The sequence below is a fragment of the Podarcis melisellensis genome, assembly GCF_964234715.1.
Source record: "Podarcis melisellensis genome assembly, chromosome: 4".
NCBI classification, from domain to species: Eukaryota; Metazoa; Chordata; class Lepidosauria; order Squamata; family Lacertidae; genus Podarcis; species Podarcis melisellensis.
Window position 1 is genome coordinate 29,779,391 of NC_138531.1, and position 21,439 is coordinate 29,800,829.

The following is a 21,439-nucleotide window of genomic DNA, read 5'->3' on the forward strand; positions in this document are numbered from 1 at the left end:
TTCAACATAGCTTCATTGCAATGGGGAGATCTTCATTGCAATGGGCCAAAAGAACCAAGCCACAACAGTCTTGTGCCACTGCAGCTGATATCAGCGTAAGTTATGTATTTGCTCTAAATAAACCCCTCCATAGTCTTTCAGCAAATACATACATACATACAGACTCCACTAAGCCAGAAATAGTGCTTCAGGTTAAGAACTTTGCTTCAGGATGAGAACAGAAATCGTGCTCCGGTTGCGCGGCAGCAGCAGGAGGCCCCATTAGCTAAAGTGGTTCTTCAGGTTAAGAACAGTTTCAGGTTAAGTACAGATCTCCGGAACGAATTAAGTACTTCACCCAAGGTACCACTGTACTCGTGTCACTTCATATTCATAATCCACACTGCAGGAAAGAAGAGGGGATGGCAGAGGTTACAGTTCAGGCATCTGTCATTAAAACTAGAACTGGGTCAAGATGTTTTTCTGAGAAAGGTTCTGAGATTTTTCTTTTTCTTCAAACCCTTAGAAGAAGGCCTCTTTGCAGACTTTTCTCCAAATATTTTTTATTGTACTTCATCATTAAAATCATTTGCAATCTGCCCTCTGCTTCAGTGTCTCAGGGCTCAAAATACAGATACATGAAAAACAGCAATATGAAAATGGATAAAAAGACAGGTGGAAAAATATAAATCACAATAAAATTAAATCACAGGGGTGAAACCAAAAAGCAGCAACAGCAAATGCAGATTACTCTCAGCATCCAGTGCACCTCAGGGCTCCCCAAAGGCCTGGACAAACAGATGTGTCTTCACCTAACAACAAAAGAAAGAAACAAAATAAAAGTGTTGAAGTTAGAGACACCTGAAACAACCAGCCCATTACTCCCCCGCAGACATTGGTTTGGCACCTCCTCTGCTTCTCCAGATCCAGATAGTAGAGAAAGACAAAAATATATATGCCAGACCCTCCAAGTGTCCCTATTTTCTAGGGACATCCCTGATTTGATCCCAGAATGTCCCACTTTTCCTTAGAATGTCCCTATTTTTATTGGAGAAATGTTGGAGGGTATGGAGTTATCCAACCCGTGAACCTTCTGAAGGCAATCCTATATGTTTAATGTTTTATTATGCTTTTATATATGTTGGAAGCTGCCCAGAGTGCTGGGGCAACCCAATAAGATGTGTGGGGTATAAATAGTAAAATTTTCAGTATGGAATGGGATGTCCCTATTTTCACTGGAGAAATGTCAGAGGGCATGATATCTACCATCTTTTGTGATGAACGCCATCTCCATTCCAACACTGCAGAACACTGCCAACACATTTGCTGCTGTTGCCACTTAGGCTCCAAATTGACCACAAACTTGACATGAGCCAACAGTGTGATGCGGCAGCTAAAAAAACCAATGCAATTCTGGGTTGCATCAATAGGAGTATAGCATCTAGATCAAGGGAAGTAATAGTGCCACTGTATTCTGCTCTGGTCAGACCTCACCTGAAGTACTGTGTCCAGTTCTGGGCACCACAGTTCAAGAAGGACACTGACAAACTGGAATGTGTCCAGAGGAGGGCAACCAAAATGGTCAAAGGCCTGGAAACGATGCCTTATGAGGAACGGCTAAGGGAGCTGGGCATGTTTAACCTGGAGAAGAGGAGATTAAGGGGTGATATGATAACCATGTTCAAATATACAAAAGGATGTCACATAGAGGAGGGAGAAAGGTTGTTTTCTGCTGCTCCAGAGAAGTGGACACGGAGCAATGGATCCAAACTACAAGAAAGAAGATTCCACCTAAGCATTAGGAAGAACTTCCTGACAGTAAGAGCTGTTCGACAGTGGAATTTGCTGCCAAGGAGTGTGGTGGAGTCTCCTTCTTTGGAGGTCTTTAAGCAGAGGCTTGACAACCATATGTCAGGAGTGCTCTGATGGTGTTTCCTGCTTGGCAGGGGGTTGGACTCGATGGCCCTTGTGGTCTCTTCCAGCTCTATGATTCTATGAAATATATGAAAGAGTGCCTCCTTCCCTAGAGACCCCCCTTAGGTGTTAAGATAGCAAATGGTTCACCATCTTCAAAAGTGTGAGGTGGAAGTGGCAGCCCAGGACAGACCTTTATCTTCGGCAGCTCCTAGGTTGTGTAATTCCCTCCCCACAGAAGTGTGTCTGACACCTGAATTTCTGTCATATTCTGAAGACACGCCTATTAGCAGGATAATTTCTCTTCCCCCTGCAGAAATCTGGATAAATGGTCATCTCATTCCAGTGTCCACAGATTCTGTGCACAGTACTAACTGGAATATGCCGGGATTTCTAAAACTTTTCTGTACCCCTTTATTTTTACATGAAAGGTTTTCAGGTGATAAAAGTGCTTTAAAAAAACAACAACTGGAGGTGGTTTTTATCCCTTGCACTGGTAGTTCAATAGAAATAAATCCTAGAACACAGAGCCGGCGGTACTTTAAAGACGAGCTCTCCGTTTATTTAACTTGGGAAAGTCTCGCGTTTGTCTTTCTAAACAACTCTGTGGAAGTGATTCCCTGAAGACGGAGGACTAGACTAGCATCTGAGAATGCTCAGCCATCCTCCGTTTGCCCGTTTTAAACGATAAATTACCTGTAGAGCAAAAACGACAAACAGTACATACATTATGCATATACTGTGAGAATCGTGCCCCATGAAAGGTAATTATATCTTTGCATTGTTACATGCAAAAATAAGTTTCAGTGGGGATGTTTATAGCCAAAAGAAATTGACTAGTAATGTTAGAGGATGTAAGCTGACTGGAGCAGCATGTAATAGCCACTTATGCAGCTAATTAATCATCATGATTAATTGGAGCAAAAAGAGGGATAGAATACCTGAGTAAACCAAAGTTGCTTGGTCATAGCGGAAAGGTCTGCAAGATGTGCGTTTGTGTGTTTATGTGTATTATAAGGATCACTGCGGCTGAGGCGGGTTGTGAAGCTTGAGAAAAGTAGCAGTTGCCCAGCAAAAAAAAATGCTTTTGGCAACTATTGACCTTTGAGTACCTAACCTAAAGGATATATAAACACCGCAATGTTTTTTGGCAGGTTTTCCCTGATAACCTGCTGGAAGCAGCAGAGAATATCCTGAAGCCATTTTACACGCACAATTTAACAATTATGCGGTCAGGGCAGGGACGAAACTGTTAAGATGCTGGGCTCTGACTGCAGATGTTTGGAACCTTTTACTCGCTGACAAAAGGAATGTAAATCCTTACCCTGCGTGATGAATATTGCAACTAACCTGTTCTAGCACCACCACCTCCCAACCACCCAAATATAATGCTAAATTGGGGGAAAGGCAGAAAGATTCACAGAGATGGGAGATACTGAAGGAATTAGAATAAAAGCTGTTCAGCTCAAAGGATTAACCTGTGTTCTTTGCCTTCACGCACCACCATAATGAATTGGTAGCTCCTGGGTGCATGACCAAGGATATCAAGGTCTATGCTTAATACAGAGGTAGTCAATATAGTGCCCTCCAGATATGGCTGGTCGACAACTCTACTTCTAGTTCAGTGGCTGCACCAGGAAATATCTCAGGCAATTAGTGTTGCATGGAATCAAGACCTCCCAGTACCTGAAAAGATCATTTCTTAGCACAGGCTCAGCCCCAAACTCAGCCCTCCAGCTGTTTGGGGACTACAATTCCCATCATCCCTAGTTAACAGGACCAGTGCTCAGGGATGATGGGAATTGTAGTCCCTAAACAGCTGGGAGGCCGAGTTTGGGGATGCCTGCCTTGGCAAATAAGAGAACAGAGCTTCTTCAAGCACATCAGGATCCTCCAGAATTATGAATCTCACCTTGGTGGTTGTAGTTATGCAGACATTCACACGGAGATGAATTCCATTGGCTAGAGACCAGGGAAAGGTGGAGTCACTCAAGAACGACTGAAATAATAATAATAAGATACACTTCCATTAGCTTCTGATGAGATACAGCTTCACAGGGGCCAAATTAAAAAAACCCAACAACTTCTTCTTTTTCTTCTTGTTGTCTTATTGGGTATTTTACAAAACTGAGTACTTCCGACATGATTCCTGCAAGCTGTGGTCTAATGGGAACCAAGAGTGTGGCAAGGTTCTCCTCTTCAGATTCAGACTCTGCTGTAAATAGGATTTTGAGATGAAATCCCTTGTTGATCCCATGAAATGACACACTATGTCAAGGAGCGTTGTGCAACTTTTGATTATTTTTTATACAGGTACATTTATGTTAAAAATGTTGCTGCAACTTAGTTGTTCTTTATCAAAATGTTCGCTTTTTTGTGTAGAACTAAGATTTGCTCTCTTCCAAGAGGAGCAGCTTCCAACAAGGGAAGCCTATTAGTACTAAAGTACAATTATGGGTCGAACTTCACCTGACGACTAACTTTGTATTATTACTTGTGTATCATCCTGATTTATTTTGAAGTACAGACTTCAACACAACAGCCTTACTGATGCTCCATCTATCATCTCTCTCTCTCTCTCTCTCTCTCTCTCTCATCTATATCTATCTATCTATCATCATCTATCTATCTATCATCATCATCTATCTATCTATCATCTATCTATCTGTCATCGATCCTATCTATCATCATCTATCTATCATCTATCTATCTATATCTATCAGCTATCTATCAGCTAGCTATCATCTATCTATCTATCTATCTATCATCTATCTATCTACCTATCATCTATCTATCTATATCTATCTATCATCTATCTATCATCTATCTATCTATCTATCATCTATCATCTATCTATCTATCATCTATCTATCTATCTATCTATCTATCTATCTATCTATCTATCATCTATCATCTATCTATCTATCATCTATCATCATCTATTGCCAAGGATAAAATGTTAATAAACTAAAAAGTTCATCTGGATGATCTTAAACAGGACTAGTTCAATTTTTTTGTCAAAAGGACTTTCCTCACTTTCCTGATCATTTTTGTCACCCTTTCCCACTGCACTATACAATACACAGTATTCCAAGTGCAGCTTCATCATAGATTGGTATTTTCAGTATTATGATATTTGCCGCTTCACTTTCAACTCCTTTCCTAGTCATCCCTAACAGGAATTTTCCTCTTATCCCTTTGGCCACATCTTCATCCATCACCTACCCACTATGATCCTGATGTCACCTTCCAGTCAGTCACCACCAGTTCAGACACCATGAGTGCAAATATGAAATGGGGGGGGGGCAGGATTTAGCCCCCACATGCGTCATTTTAATGCCTTTTCACCCAGTTTGAAAATATACTTTTGGTATTCCTGATAATCCCCTTTTGTTCAGCCTGTACAATTTGCTATCATAAGCAAGCTTGGCCACCTCACTGCTTGCAATTACATATATACAGGATTGCAGCCTAAATCCTAAAATTGTAGAAAAGAAGCTCCTCATGCTGGATATTGCCAGTGAAATCAAGACATTGTTAGCCCTAAAAGGGCCCATTCTACTAAAATAAAATAAAATAAAATAACATAAAATAAAATAAAATAATAAAACAAATGGATGCACTGGAGAACTTATGTGTATTTACACTGGGTATAATAGGCATGGGCTTCAAAAGACATGCATAAATCTAGCATGTAAGTGGTTGCATTAATGTTCTTATCTATGAGGCTGGAGAGCTCTTTTTTTCTGCACATGTAAATATTTCTCTAAACCGAAAGACAATAGCAAAACCCAGTAAGTGTTCCCTGCAGACTGAAAAGTAATACAGTAATACCTTAAAAGGCACTTCCCCGTTTCCGTCCTTCTTGAAACCACCTTGGTGGGAAGGCTCAAAGGATAAATATGACAGAATTCAATTATCTGTGTCAAGGAAGCACTTTCAAATGTATGTGTGTGTACACACAGAGAGACATGGGGAGGAGAGGGGACTCTGCCCCCCTGGTCCAGCTGCCAATCCCTGCCACCCCCCCCCCACCATGGGAATTCCCTAGATTTCCCCCTTCCCAGCTCATGGACTACTAAGCCCATTCCTAACACAGAAGTTGCTGCCAGTAACTGAGAGGGGGAAGAGTGAGGTGACAGGGTGGGGTGGTCTGTGAAGTGCAGGCACAGAGGCAGAGCCAATCCTACCCTCCCGCTGCGGCGTCTGCACTTTGTTGACCTCCATGTCACCTCCCTCTGTCAGTTGCCAGCAGCAATCTCTGTGTTGGGAATCCAGGAAGTCCACACTTCAAGGGTGCCAGCCAGCCAAGCCTTTTCTTAGATACCCCAGCTCCCTTCTGTTATTCCCTGTTGCATGACCCTCACTGGACTGCTTTTTTGGGGGTGTGGGCATCACCTCCCCTCCAAGGGATTCTGTCTAAAATGTGTCCTTGGAGTTCCCCGGTTCAGCTTATATCTTCCTCTTGTGCATGAATCGTGCCAGCACTTAAATGTTCATATACCGTATTTTTTGCTCTATAAGACTCACTTTTTCCCTCCTAGAAAGTAAGGGGAAATGTGTGTGCATCTTATGGAGCGAATGCAGGCTGTGCAGCTATCCCAGAAGCCAGAACAGCAAGAGGGATTGCTGCTTTCACTGCGCAGCGATCCCTCTTGCTGCTCTGGCTTCTGAGATTCAGAATATTTTTTTCTTGTTTTCCTCCTCCAAAAACTAGGTGCGTCTTGTGGTCTGGTGCGTCTTATAGAGCGAAAAATACGGTACATAAGGAGTCACACTTGGAGAAAGAATTTGCTGTGAGTATGTAGGATTACTTAGGAATGCATGTAATGCTTGGATTGCGAGTAGAAAGACAACTCAGGCAGGGCATGGGTTAGCAAACCTTTCCGGCATCCAAATCCTTTGATTCCCAATTCCTGCACTCCGCCAAAGCTCTCTTGGGTTCCTTCATATGTGCCTCCTTGCCATCTGTGTTGCATCTTTGCTGTGCCTTCATTTTGCATCTTGCTTGAAGCAAGCTTGCTAGATGCCTTCATATATTCTCAGCCATGCTGCCACCATTAAGGGAAAGCAATGCTTTTGAACCTGCTTTCCTAAGAAGCAATACCAGCACTGCCTTCTCTGAGCTATAAAGCAGCTCTCTCCAAAACACAGCAACTAGTATTTCTTTCCTGGGTCCGTGGTTGTTTTTTCCTCCCCTGTTTTTGGCCAGGAAACTATTTGCTGATCCATATTTACAGTAGCTTTATTTGTCATCCAACAGATGTTTGGACAGTTAAAGTCCCCTCTGGGAAAGTGCTGTGTGGTTTTGAACAACTCAGTTGTTGCTCAATGAATATTTTTTCGTATTGTCCTGGGGGGGTCTGCAACAGCTGCTGATTGAATTTTTCTCTTCGCTTTGTTTTTGGTTTTGATCATCTAGTCTCACCCAGATTGTTCTGGGGCTACACTCGATCTTGTCAAATATTATCATTCTAGACTGTATACACTTTCAAAACAATACACATCCTCCCTCTTCTCTCTTTCACCTCCTATGCGCACATATATTAGAAATGGATGTGAAACCACATTTTCTTTTGGTTATTGTTCACATCTGCAACACAAATGTAGATCCTGATCATGAGTTTTGGATCTTCTGCAGTCTGATGCCAAAGCATCGTAATATGGCGGCATATGTGAAACTTTTCAATTTCTCTCTCCAAATTTCCATCTTTCTTAATGATGCCCTTGCATCTTTCTCCAAACATGGGTTGGTTTTGGCATGCCTGGGATGTTCATAATTTGCCATCCTTGTTTCACTTTGCATACACATACTAAGAAGTACCTTGTTCAGTGCAAGAGCTTCCTTAAGGCAGGTTGCACAGAGATGTTTGGATTTCAGATAGTAAGGAAATGAGCAGGTAGTTTTCTTATAAAATGCATAGAAGGGCATAATGTAATTTTTTAAAATGCTTAAATTGCTTTGCTATTGGACTGTATGCTCCCCTAGGCTCCATTGGGAGGAATGGCAAGCTAGAAATTTAATAAATAAATATGAATTAAATTTTAACTTTTTTAAAAAAATCAAAATGTTGCAAAACTGCATGGGAATGTACATGATTACCCATTCAAAAACACCAAATTAGTTTTTGCACTAGGTTCCCCAGTCAAAAACAGTCAATAGGATTTATTGTATCTTGTTCCCTGATTAAATGCCCAGACCACAATGTGAATCAAACGTTGTTACAGTAATTAGTACAATATCTTGCACAATGAATCACTGATTGTTTTCGCCCCCACTGTTAAAACTGATCACAAGCCTATTGACCGTGCTAGATATTTATCTAGAGTGGGAAATAGTGAATATTTGCAGCATGCAACCCCTCATACTTGATGTAGACGTTCATCACTTACAGAGATCATTTCTTATTCCTCACTCACGGGAGTTGCAAGAAAGTACTTGCAATAATGTAGTTGCAATCCATTTGAACAATCCAGCTGTATGAATAAGCCCATCAGTCCATATTTAGGATTCATATTTATTGATGAGAATCACAGAACTGAGCTGAGCCAAAAGAAAATTCCTAAGACTTCTTTTTGAGAAAATATATGGCCCCCCTCCCCCCTTAGGGGAAAAAAGGCTACTTTGCAGATTTTCTTTGAAGGTTTTCAACCATATTGTGTTTGTTAGTGGCTTCCCCTCCCTTCCTCTTCCCTGCTAGGTCCAGGGCATTGTCAGGAATGCAAAATTCTAGCCAGCTGCCCCTATAGTCGCTACTGCTTTTACTTGCAGAGGCAGCAAAAAAAAGAAAAGCAAACTGCTAAAAAGAAGCTATGCTACTGCCACTGTTCCTGGTGAGCACCACCCTGAAACAACTGTTGGAGAATTTCTCCTTCCTAGGCGAAATTAATTGAAATGGTCATCTTAGGACTCAGCCACACAGCTGGAAACAAAACATTTTAACTGTCTTGTAAAGTGAAATATAGAAATGTGACACTAGGTGGCAAAAGTGAGCTATGCAAAATTCAGTGTATTTTTCAAAACTTTTAAAAAAGGCATTTTCACAGCATTTTTTAAAAATATGTGTGTAGATTCCACCCCAGTTTGTGTGCCCGGAAAGAGGGGTGCAGACTGTTGAGAAATCAATTCCACAGAGTTCTGAAGGACTCCATTAAGTCCAAAGGGTCTACTTTGACGAGAACTTAGTTGGATCCAATGCCCACAATCTTATGCCTAAATTTAAAAGAGATAAATACATGAGAAGTAGAAACTCGGCAACACCTTGGATTAAGGGGATTATATTGCCTCGAAAATACTCCTGTTGATGGAGTCATGGCTTCAAATGTGGCACTAAATCATCTACACAATTACCTCAAATTCTCTCTTGTTTGAAAGCAATCTGTAGCTTAAACCTATTTAGCTTGAAAAAAAATAAAGTAGCCACATTGAGAAATCAAACACATGTCTCTAGGAATTAGTTCACAAACCAGATTACACAGCCAAATTGGAAGGCACATATAAATAAATGCACAGCTATAGAGTTTGAAATAATGGTAAATATCAATTATGCACAGTTATCAGAGTCTGCAAAAGGGTTCTGCAGAACGGATCTCTGTGGATCACAGACAGGATGAAGAAATAGTATCAAAATGACTCTTATTGAAAAGCCATTATTTTTGTTTTCCGCACATTCAGTCACAGTCCCCCAACCTATCTTGCAAAACCAGCAAAAAACAACAACTGAAAACAGCATTAAACTTTTATATGGAAAGGAAACAAGACATGAATATCTTCAGTGCCTTTATTCTAGGAAAAATGGTGCCAGTACTCACCATGTAGCAGCAAAGTTTCTACCCCCATCTAGCTTTCCCCCCTGTCAGTTCTCCTCACCCTCCACACCACTCTACCCAATTCCTCCCACGTATTTTCTGACGTATTCTGCACAATCCTCCCTGTGTATGCCAAGACATAGAGTCTTTCTCTCCCAATGGGCCACCATAAAACCCTACAAGTTGGGAGAATTATATTCTCAGAAGACATCTTGCAGCAAAGGCGGCCGAGTGACTAGTGTTGTCCTCTTTGTAGCCTCTCTCCCCCATGAATCCTGGGGACTGTAGTGATTTCTCTATTATTATTATTATTATTATTATTATCGTTGTTGACTGTGATGTGGTGGTGTTTGGCATGAAGTGTACGCCTCCATGGTGCATAGGGATAGAAAGAGATTAGAAGAGCAGCACATGCCACTGACTTCTGATACTCAAGGTGGTGCTCCTAAGGTTGCTTACCTGGGCAGGAGCAAGATAGCGGGGTGTGTGTGTGTGTGGAGTTGCTGGTATCATTGAGTACCACCAGAACTGAATATCTTGAACCACATTGTGGAATCCAGTTGCGTATTCCTGATGCAATGATCCCGCTGCCAATTTGGCAGCTACTGTGCATCAGTGTAATATCGATAAGGCGGTCTGACTGGAACAATTGTCATGCAGAATGCCTTTAAGACATGTTATTTAGTACTGGCATAACAAATTGCAGAAAGAGATATGTAAAGATACTCAGGTATCAGCCATTTTAAAAACTTGGAAATATTTCGACAGAAGCAATCTCCTGGAATAACTCCCTTACCATTACTTGTTTATAAGGGCACGGTAAAGGAAAATGATATAGGCTATACGTCACATTAATAACTTGATCAACAATTGGCAATTTACTCCTGAGCTATTAGGAGATGAGGAGCTAGCTATCATCTTCCACTCTATGAATAGCTTCAATTAATGCATTCTGGTTGTGATCCCTATATATACTGCAATATGTTCCATGCTGCTGTGTTACTCCCAGTGCTTTTTCCCCCCCCTGGGGGGACGCAGGGGTATGCATACCCCTAAACATTTTGCGAATCTAAGTTTGGCCTCATTGAGGGGCAGTATTTCAATATGAGTAGGAGAATGAGAGTACCCCTAAACATTTTTTTAAAAGAAAAAAAGCAGTGGTTACTCCTATGCTTCATTGAAACAAGCCTCATTAAACACAACAGCATTTACTTCTGAGTAAACATGCATGAACAGCCTCTAGATGTTTCGGACTCCAGCTTCCATCAGCCAGCATGGCAAGGGGTCAGTCATGATAGGAGTCATAATCCAACAACATTGGCCCAAACTGTTAGACATTATAGATAGAAAGCAATAACACTTAAGGGGGATGGGGAGAGAGACCCCATAAGTGATAAGTAACAGGACTAGTTAGAGGGTTTTTTTGGGAGGGGTCTGTATGTTACTAGATCTGAAAATGCTCAAGTCAAAGCAATTTTTTTCAAGAAAAGTGGTATAAAGATTTGAACAATACTATTATCCTCAATGCAGCAAGACTATGATTTGGAATAAACTACTTTGTTATATAGAGTTAGTATTGCTAAAGGGACAAAGGTCAACGGAACCTAACCCCTACGTAAGGAAAATAAAGGAACAGCGTAATAGTTGAATTTGTTGAAAACTGATCATGGTTCGCATTTGAATGAGTGATATCACGACAAAGTGAAACGCGTTTTCTCTTTCTTTGGTCCGGTGGCAGTCACATATGTGCTGAAGGTATATGACTGTATTTTAGATTTTCTCTCCCTCTAAAATAAGCAGCAGCAGCAGCAGCAATTAATTCCGAGTTTCACTCTAGGCCAACTCTTGACCACTGGGTCAAATCTTAGATATATAATGCATTTTAAAGACAGAAGGCAACAAACAGAATGGTATTCCCATGACACTTGCAGCCAATTCTCAAGTTAAATCTTCCATGTGTGAGTATAGTAGAAACACTTTTGAATGCTGTCATATTGCACTGAGAGGATGTAGAATTATATACAATGCCAACCAGATCTTATGGAGGATATACTGGTACATTCTAGCTCCGTTGGCTAGTTGGAATGAACTGGAGCTCCGTACATGGTAAACAAATGTAAAAATAAAACTAACAGCATTATAATGCTCTGATGCAAATTTTTGTTGTGGCCATATTTGGAATGCTCTGCAGAGTTCTGGTTACCTCACTTCACAAAAGATATTGTAGATTGGGAATCAGTGTAGAAAAGGGCAACCAACGTGATCAAGGGGCTAGAGTAGGTGTAGCCAATGTGGTGCCTTCCATATGTTTTGGATTATAGCACATATCAGCCCAGCCGGCATAAGCAATGGTCAGGAATGATGGTAGTTGTAGTCCACAACATTTGAAGGGCATCTCATTGACTATTCATATTGACTAAACCAGGCCTAGGCAAACTCGGCCCTCCAGATGTTTTGAGACTACAGTTCCCATCATCCCTGACCACTGGTCCTGTTAGCTAGGGATGATGGAAGTTGTAGTCACAAAACATCTGGAGGGCCGGGTTTGCCTATGCCTGGACTAAACCAACTACCCTATTATCATTATTATTTATCTGTTGCTTTTTCACAAAAGTCTCCCTAAGCAACCTGAAACATAAAAACAAAGCATTATAGCCAAGTATAATAGCAATAATAAAATAGGAACCAAAAGTGCTTATCCATAAATATATATAGAAGAGCAGACCCAACCCTCCCGACTAAATTGATGAACACAAAAGAGGAAGAAGGTGGTGATGCCCAAATACCCTCCAAATCAAGGGCCCAAAGCCCTTAAAATGTTTTTGTCTGCCTAAATACAGGTGATGATGACACCAAGACTGCCTCCCTGGGGAGAGCACACCACAAACAAGGAGTTACCACCGAGAAGGCCTGTTCTTGCATTGGCAGCCTCCACACCTTCCTCAGAAGGGACACATGGAGATGACAAATGTAAGGTTTGGGTTAATTTATATGGGAAAAGACAGTCTTGAGTTATTTGGGTCCTGAGCCACCTAGGGCTTTATAGCTCAACATTGGTAGCCAATGCAGTCATGCCAATATTAGTGTTTCATGATCAGATTGCCCTGTCCTTACCTTATCAGCAATCTGGCCAATGAATTTGGAACCAGCTGGAGCTTCCAAAACACATTGAAAGGTCACCCGACATATAACACATTGCAGCAATCTAACCTAGAGGTTACCAGTGCATAGGCAACAGAAGGTAGACTATTCCTATCCTTTGAAGAAAGGGTGTAATGTTTGGGGCTTCTTAGTTGAGAGACAACATGCCTTAAGAGGGAATATGATATAAGTTTCTGAAATTATGGATAGGATGGCGAATGCAGATCAGGAGAAGCATTACTCAGTCTTGCATAATATTGGAACTAGGGCTATTCAGTGAAATTGGTGGGAAGTAGATTCAAATGAAGCAAAATAACTCCCCCCCCCCAAAAAAAGCACAGGATTCAGATGGGCTACATATAGTCTAGTTTGCTCACTTGCCATTTTAACGTAATAATACAATGTTTCTTATTCTGCAACGTTATTGTGGTTAATCAGGCCAGAATTGGATGCAACTGACAGAAAACATAAGGATACCATCTCTTCCACTCTCTCATTTAGAACAGATTTGTAATCATGGATAGTCATAACTTAAGACCTCTTCTTTTTTTAAGTACAAAAGTCACTCATTAATTAGAAACTTGTTTGAGGCAAATTCAAGGACAAATTGATTTTCAAATTGAGGTTGTTGCTGAACTTCACCAGTGAAGCTGCTGTGTTTGGTGCATATGCTTTAAAAAAAAAATCCTGTGTACTTGCTATTTATGGCTATTGAAGAATGACCATCTTCTTCTTGGTATAGAGGGAACACACGTTTTGATTAATTGGTCACGAAACAATAGCAACAACACTGATTTGGTTCGTATTTCAATTTTCACGAAGCCGAGCAAGGAAGAGGTACAAACTGCTTTGACACTGTAGTACATTTTCCGATGCCAAAATTTAGGACTGTAGTGGAAAATGAGGAGGCAGACAATGCTATCTATTTATAGTGCATATCTGCTTGAATCCCCTCTTTTGTACTCAACAGCCATGGTCTTTCATGCAGAACCACTGTAGATGGACAGCTGTGTTTCTAAACATCTGTGATGAACAGAACTCAGATGGGAGCTTTTAAAAAAAAATAGGAGAGAGAGGGAGAGGGAGAAAGGCATCAACATATTCATAAGTTGGTATGGGAACAATGAAAGCACATATTGTAGGTCTGAAGGAAAAAGGCAGTGTCAGCTTGCAAAAAAAAATAATTCTCTATGAAATTCTTTTTGCAGATGTCAGCATCAGTTTGCTGCATGAGTAAGTACCACTCTAAACTCGGGGAAAAGACAATAATGAAAGCCTTGACCATCTAGACTTTGCTGAGGACCAAAGTTATCACCAGAATATGCTCCAGTTCTGAAGATCTCTTGAACCGGGATGCACACCTCTGTACAATTATTACCTTTGTTCTAGAGGGTTGCGCTGAGGGGGAATTTTATGATGCTGGAGAACGGAATTTGAATTTAACACTATAGGATAAAATATGGTGGATATGTTGGGGGTCTTCACCAGCTCTGTGTGACCCTGAATGACAAGGGGAATCGGGGTCATTCAAGTCCATGAACTGGATCACACCATTAGCAAGAGAGATCAAGGACTCCGAACTTCCAAGTTACCCCATGGTTTCAGGTTTTCCCAAAAAGCTAAATGACCTTTATTCCACCCCCTTTATTTTCTGAGAAATGAACCCAAGCTGGCTAGAAAAACACCGGGAGCTCGAGAGACGAAGGGGTAAAGAGCAGAGAGGAGGGGTGTAGAGGAGAGAGGACTAAGGTGGAGGGAGAATCATTTTGACAGATATGTCTAGCTTTCAATCACAGTGGATTGTGTCTGAGGGCACTTCTATCACAGTGGTTTTGGGGTGGGGATGGTAGAGTAAATAAAACAGGAGTTTTTCTTCCTGTGGGTTGTCATTGCCCTCTGAGTTATCTCTGTTAGAGTAGGGCACAAACAGCAGAATAAGACTATTGGTGTGATCTGCTTCTCTCCCAATCATTCTTTTTCCTAACAAACAATTTAAAATCATCTCTATCTCTTTTCTTCACACAGGGTGGGAGAGATAGTGAAGAAAAACCTGTGACTTTCTCAGGTATTTATAATGAGGGTAAAAATCACCTCACATGATATCCCACGGACTGATTTCTTTGAATTTTTGGAAGGTTTCTTAGCCATGCCACCAGTTTTCAAAATGATGGCCAACGATCAAATTATTAATAATAGAAATGAGGAAGAGAAGAAATGAGATTTCTGGTTTCCCACCCCAAAATGGTGAGATCTGCCCTTGCAGGAGAACAGAGCTTTGGATTTTACAGTTTAGCTTTGTACCCAAATAATGAATTGAATTGCACAGTACAGAGTAGATCCAAACCAGACTGGGCTACTTTCAAATGCTACAGCTTGACGTTAGGTTGGCATTGCTGTTTTCTGTGTATGTGATATCACTAGCTTTCTTAAGTGGCTAGCTTGCAGTGCTGAATTTCAGTGTATCGATTCTAAGAAGATGAAAAGGTTTGGTTCAGAGCTGAGGTTCTCAATAGCACCTTGTAAAACACACATGTTTTCCAGAGTTGTTGGACTCCAGTTACCATCATTCCTGACCACTGGCTGGGGGTGACTGAGGTTTGGGATCCAACAATGTCCGGAAGGCAATAGGTTCCCCATCTCTGATGCAATGATTTCACTTTTGGAAAGTCCTTGTTAAGTCCAATTGTTAATTCTTAGTTAAGTCCAAAATTTCTGCATCCTAAGGTCAGGCAAAATAAGAAACTCATGATGTAAGCACCAAGAGTCCTGTAGCACCTGAAATGCATAAGAAATTCCTTGTGTCATAACCTTTCATAGGGTCCATAAGGTGGAAAATCACCTCCAATGCTTCTGTCCTTAGGAATTTATGTATTTCCGCTCAGTATGCTTATAAAAAATAAACAAGGAAGAAAACAACAAATGTTTAAATAAATGCAAATATTTTGTTCTACCAATTAACATTTAAAGATGCAGTACCACATATTAGGGCAAACAGAGGCAAGTACTACTGACTAAAACAATGGGGGAAAATGGCTTCAGTTCATTAGCCGGATTGCATGAGGATGAAGTCCCTCTGAAACAAGACCAGCATGCATATTCGGTATACACAAGAATGCATATTCGGTATACACAAGAGGTTAGGAAGCTGCTCCTTTTCTAAGACAGTGTTGCATAATGGTTAATGTGCTAGGTAGGATTTGGAAGATCAGGGATCAATTCCCCATTAAGCTCACTGGGTGATTATGGACTACTCAGTCCTACCTACTTCACCAGATTGTTGTGGGATAAAATGTGGAGACAAGGAGCCATGAATGTCACTTTGAGTTTCTTGTTGGAAAGGTGGCATAGAAATGCAATGGTAATTGGGAATATACATTAAAAGTACTCTGAAGGGGTAGTGTGTGAAGTATTTATTCATTCAGCACTGCTATGTAGCATGTAAACTGAGTCATAAGGAATAGTCACTACCAAAGGACTTTTATCTGTCATAGCTGAATCTTCTGGATAGGGACATAAATGGTGAAAGATATTTAACATGTCCTGGAAAATTACAGAAAACTAAACTTTTCCAAGATAGGTTAAATATGGATCTTGTGATGTGGGAGTTGAATTCATTTAATCACCCATGCAGAAGTGACAAAAACTCCAAGCTTGCTGCAAGCAGCCTTTTACATGGTGAGTAAGAACTGGCTTCAGGCAAGCACATAAGGAAGCTATTGTAAAGTGGAAAATATTCCCAGGCTATTGAAGAAAGTGCCACAAATGTCTGGCAACCAATATTTGTGAATAGGCAATCCATGTAAATGTTTTGTGGCTAGGAACATCTGCGGACTCCCGTGCCAGTGTGCAGTACGCCATCTCAAAGAAATTAATGTGAGAAGGATGTTTAAGTGCTCCAAGTCTTTTCTCCATCAAATATTGCTACCACAGCTTCTCTGCTCAGGAGAAACAGCGTAACATTCAGTTTGACTTGGGGATTTATTTTGTATAGGTTGGAGTCTTAACAAAAATAGCTGCTAACACAGTACTACAAATGTTTGGGCAGCAGCTGGCACAAGACGTGAGGCTGCAGAATATTAGAAGATGTAGTTTCTAGAGCAGTCTTCCACTTGTGCATGAGATTTGGCAAGTTCTTTTTCAAGTGGAAGAACATCTTTGGATTTAGAGTTTCACGCAATACGAGCATAATATGCCTTCTGGCTGTGGAAGCTTTGTGTGCAACCCAATTATAGATATTATCAGTGCTATTTTTCTAGAAAAAAAGGGGCGCTGGAACTCGCCATTAGTGCCTGCCTTGTTCTCTTATAATGGCACTGGTGCTCACCTGAGAGAGGCCCGAACTGAGTTCCAGTGACTTTTGGCTGGAAAAAAAAGCCCTGGATATTATATAAGTGGTTGTCAAAGTAGGGCCTGTCTGCAAGAATGAATGAAGAACGAAAAGCATAGGGGGATTTAAGGCAGTGTGAGCCTCACTGGACCTCACTGGCTGTGCCTGACTGGCATCGAGAAGGAGGCATGAGGGCTCTGACAGGGCCCTGGAGTTCTCCTGCCTCTTTCCTAAAACTGGGGAAATGCTTACTGAGCTTTGGGAAGGAGGTAGAAGGGCTCGAGGACCCAGTCAGAGCCTCATGCCTCCTTCCCAAAGCCCAGTTTTGGGAAGGGCATCAAATGTTGGCCTCTTACAGGGTGGCATATTACCAAGGTCTGCCCCTGCGAAAAGATCCTGTATGGAATAAGGACTTGACCACAAAATGTGACTTGGCTCTCCAGTACAATTCCACAATGGTCAAACCTTTTTTTTTTTTTAAAGTCTCCCATGACGTTCATCCCATGGGAAGAGAAAAGGAGTTGGAGAGGCAGTCAGACAACATCAGTTCCTGTCTCTGCTTGACTACCTCGACCACCAACACTCCCAAATTTACATTCTATACCATTTCTTTGTTTTAGCATTAAATTTGTAAAGCACCTCGGATGCCTTGGCAGAAAAGCAGGATATAAATGTAAGAAATAAATAAAAAATAAATAAGATAAATCCAGGCATGGCCCACGATGCAGCTGTGAATTTGTGGTTGAAGACAGCAGGGCAGCAGATCTATATCGTTAAACATTTTTACTGGTTTTTAATTGCATTCTTACTTCTTTTGTGATTTTTTATTGTATTTTAGTATATTAGAATTTGAACGGAATAAAGTACAATATGTAAGAAATGCTGGAAGCAATTAAAATGCAATTAAAAATCACACAGCATCTAGCACAGTGCATTACAATGGCTACAACAGGTAGAAAAATCATTACGTGATATGCTAAGACCCTTAACAATTTTCAAGTGGTTAGGAACCACAATTTTCAAGTTGATAGGAACCACAGTATTACTGCTGCTCATACTACTATCATAAGCATTATTATCATAGTCACTGATAGTATTAGTAGCCTGATTATTATATTGTTTCTTCATCACAGTGTAATTCTTGAAGCATGCAGTTCTTGAATATAAGAAAGTTAAACAAACTTAGCATTTATATCTGAAACAAAGCAAAGCCACAACTTTTGATTGATTGTGTGTTTGGTGTGGTGTTTTGTTTTTTAAACAAAACAAAACCCAAGGCATTTCAGGTCTTCTGAAATCTCTGGGATATAAGAGAAACCTGGATATATGATTACTTTATGTAAAATAAATGTCTAATGAATAAAAACTAAAAAGCAACATGCCATATGTATTACAAAAGCTATCTATAATGTTGATGTATTGAAGAAGCAGTCTGAAATATAATAAATGAACATTCCATTACTCATGTGCTAGAGCTTTGAATTAACAAATGAAGCTATTGACATATGGAACCAAGGCAGAAGCTGGTTTTGGAGGTGATTTCAAGGTCTGCATACTGGTTCTGGCAATGTGATGTAAGATAGATTTTTCTTATTGTTCCATCAGAGTTACAGAAAACAACAAGGCAGCAGCTAGGTGTGTTTCAGAGATGCATTTCACAAGAACAGAAATATCGAAATGTTCCCAAAGTGGCAAAGCATTTTTTCCCTCTTTAGAAATGTGAATACATTTTTTAACGTATTCACACTAGGCAACAATCCACCAAGAATTTCTGCAGTGCAAAGCCCACTCATTTCAGTGGAATTAGATGAGAATATTTAGCTGCTTTCTGCCCGATAACTTTAACACCATAGTTGTGAACTCACTAATGGGGTTGGTTTGGGGTTTTCTCACCTGCAGTACAAATGCCAAACATATTTCATTTTTCATTGCGTTTACCAGGCATCTGATGCAGCTTTTATTCCAAATCGTTACAACTAAATAATATTTTTAAAATTCAATAAATAAAGGCATATTATATTTTTTGTTCTGCTTGAATTCAGTATTTGCATGGCTGTGGTTGATAAACTCTATTTTAATATAGAGATTTACTTCACAGTGGAAAGTTAATAGGCCAGTATACTGAAACAGTGTTCAAAAAAATGTTGTTTTTAATATTCACACTTGCAGTTTGTTCTGAAGAACCATCTAGCATCTCTGGGTTGCAGAGAATATTTGAAGAATTCAGAGAGATACCTGCTTTTTGTTAGCCCAGTTGCAGATTGTTACAAAAAAAAAAAATCTTCTATATTTTTCAGCATGTTGTTGATGCTGGTTGCTCCGACACCATTTTCAAAAATAATTTCATCTTCTTAGAAACTTTTCTAAGAATTTTTTTCTTAGAAAATTCTCAATTTTTTATCATATGGGAGTGCCCAGAAGCTGTGCTATTCTTTTTACAAAGACTGCAACACACACACACACACACACACACACACACTTAAGGAATAGGAAAACATTATATCCACCTTATCATTTATAAATTAGACACATTTCTGTTTAGCGTGGTTTGAATGAAAAATACCTACTTTACATTCTACATCAACAGTGATGTATTAAAGTCAAAACGGGCACTCTTAACGTCACTTACGAAAACACCCTCAAAGTTAGAGGCAATGTGCTGCGTAAATTTGCATATCATCACATTCAGTAAACATGCAAATATCTAAAATCCTTCTAGAGATGGCAAACGCATACAAGAAAGATTAATAGTAGCATCCCCTCCACACTCCAAAGTTAATGTTAGAATTAATCCAAGTTTGTGTACTGCAGGTGAAGATACAGATTTTAGGAAGTATTTTTTGGAAATTCTAGCACAATACCATACATGTCTACTCAGAAGCAAGTCTAATTAAGTTCAATGGTACTTACTTCCACATAAGACTTTAACCTTAGTCACCCACTGTGGCTGAGAAAGCCATGAACGAGATTAGTAAAATTCATAATTTGATCACCCACAATGAAAACATGACAGTAAACACAAACAAACTAAAACAACCAACACATTGCTGATTATTTTTGCTACAGTGTAACCTATCTTCCAATCTGGTAACCTTGGCAATTCCCATTATTTTAGGGGGCTTTGAGTGCTGAAAAGTTTGAGAGTCAAAATAAAGTTCAGCTAGGGCTAGGAACCCTTAGTGTGCAAAATTCAGTTGAAACTGGATGTCAGAACAAATAAATATATGGTACATCTTGTAGCCAAAATGTAAAGTAAAAGATCCATTTCTGTTTGAAATACAATGCACTAAAACTATCCTGAAAAGGCTTCATTCGGATCACTGATGACACAACTCTGTAAGCACTTGTCCTGGAGTAAGTCATATTAGAAATTAAGGGGCTTATATATGAGTAGATACAAATAGGTTTGCACTACAAAAATGGTTCAATTAGGAAGGCCATACTGCTGTTCTGGATGACGTGGAAGCTATTCCGTTGAATAAGCCACACACAAAATAAAATCTTCCTAGATCTCCCGAGTGTGGCTAAAAATAGGCACTATCATTAAAGGTGTGCTCTGGTCCATGGGGTCACAAAGAGTCGGACACGACTAAACGACTAAACAACATCATTAAAGGTAACCATAAAATCTTTATCAACTGCAACTAGCTAGCAGTATGAGTCTTTCCCATTTTTGCATTTGGTAGGTGCACCACATTTATGATGTAGAGAATAGAAACCATGGAGGCCAGTATTAATACAGTAGACACAAGGAATTCTGAAATGTATGGAGGGAATGGGGAAAAATTTCTGCTCAGGCCAAAATCATACCGGTGATTTTAGACAGGTCGGCTCACACTGAAGCAGTAAATTAGAAATTTAAAGCGTATTAAAGTGGCCTATATAAACCACAAATAATAATAAAGGCAGTCTTCCTAAACCAAGTTAATGTGGCCTTAAACCAACACTACATCCTCTTCCCCTTGCCCATATCCTATAAATGAGTGAGGATATCTAACCAGTTCAAGTGTCCCCAACCCACTAAACACTAGACTTTGAAAGCAGCCAATCCCAAGCTCAGACTCTCTAAGTGTCTCTATTTTCCAGAGACTGTCCCAGATTTAGAGAAGCCCTCCCAGTTTCTGATTTGATCCTGGAATGTCCCGCTTTTCCTTAGAATGACCCTATTTGCATCAGAGAAACGTTGGAGGGTATGGAGTTATGTTGCCCCTGAGCCAAGAAGATAAGTAACTCTACAAGCTTTAGAAGACATCTAAATGCAGTTTTGTA

The 21,439-nt window shown here is 40.2% G+C and overlaps 1 long non-coding RNA gene across 1 annotated transcript in view; it reads right to left on the reverse strand.

The window, feature by feature from the left end:
• Positions 1–356: 356 nt before the first annotated feature.
• Positions 357–21,439, reverse strand: part of LOC309367867 — a 43,743-nt gene continuing 22,660 nt past the window's right edge. Inside the window, exons 2-3 of the long non-coding RNA XR_014167401.1 lie at positions 3,806–3,892; positions 357–791 (exon numbers count right to left, since the gene is read on the reverse strand). This is a non-coding gene — a long non-coding RNA (uncharacterized lncRNA). The remainder of the gene's footprint in view (positions 792–3,805; positions 3,893–21,439) is intronic.